The following is an 892-nucleotide window of genomic DNA, read 5'->3' on the forward strand; positions in this document are numbered from 1 at the left end:
CCCCCCCAGTCCTCCCCCACCCCCGTGTCCCACCAACAAGAGCTGTCTGCTGGCTTCTTCCTGCATCGAGGTGTCTTTTCACCCTCCAGTCCACAGCTTACTCGTTTCAAGTGTGTGAGGGCCGAGTGGGTCTGACATGGGGCTCAGGTGCCCCTGAATTTGGTTGGCAAAGAGCCTCCCCACTCTTGGTGTGAGGATCTGGGGAATTTGAGGGAACTTGGGGCTCAAGAGAGGGAATCAGACAGAGCCCGGCCTGGGAAAGAGGGACTGACGGAACCCAGGCTGGAGGAAGCTCGGCCCCCCTTCTCCTCACGGCCCTGTTTTGAGGTCAAATGTTTCTTTTTGTTCCTGGGACCTGTGGATTTGGGAGTGCTTGGACTGACTAGTCCCAGGTTGGGGGCGCCTGGAGAAGGGGTGGGGATGGGCACGCCCAGGTTCTCAGGAAAAAGCTGGAAGTGCCAGAAAGTTGAGAGACCTGTCACCAGCCATGTGAGCTGTAAAATTCGAGTTCCTTTCATATTTGCTCTGACGGTGAAAAAATCACGATATTTTGTGGGAGGTTTAGAAAATTAAAAGGCACCACTACTCAGTCTAGGGAATCTGGAGTATGCTGGGCTGAGGGGCCCTGGGTGGAGAACCAGGGCCTGCTGGGCCTGCCCCCACCCACAGGCCAGCAGCATGGGCGCCTCTTGGGGTGTCCACGGTCACTGCTGCCCGCCCCCCCCCACCTAGCTCTAACCCTTCAGGACTTATCGCTGCCTGACTCAGTTTCCCCCTCCCCCCAAATCGAGGTGAAAGAACCTGGTTTCTTTTCTTAATTACTTTTTACTTTGACTACAGAAAGCATGAGCACCCAGAAGATACAGAAAATAAAACTGAGGTCCCTCCAGGG

The sequence above is a fragment of the Condylura cristata genome, unplaced genomic scaffold (assembly GCF_000260355.1).
Source record: "Condylura cristata isolate star-nosed mole 26May11 unplaced genomic scaffold, ConCri1.0 scaffold00015, whole genome shotgun sequence".
Lineage (NCBI taxonomy): Eukaryota > Metazoa > Chordata > Mammalia > Eulipotyphla > Talpidae > Condylura > Condylura cristata.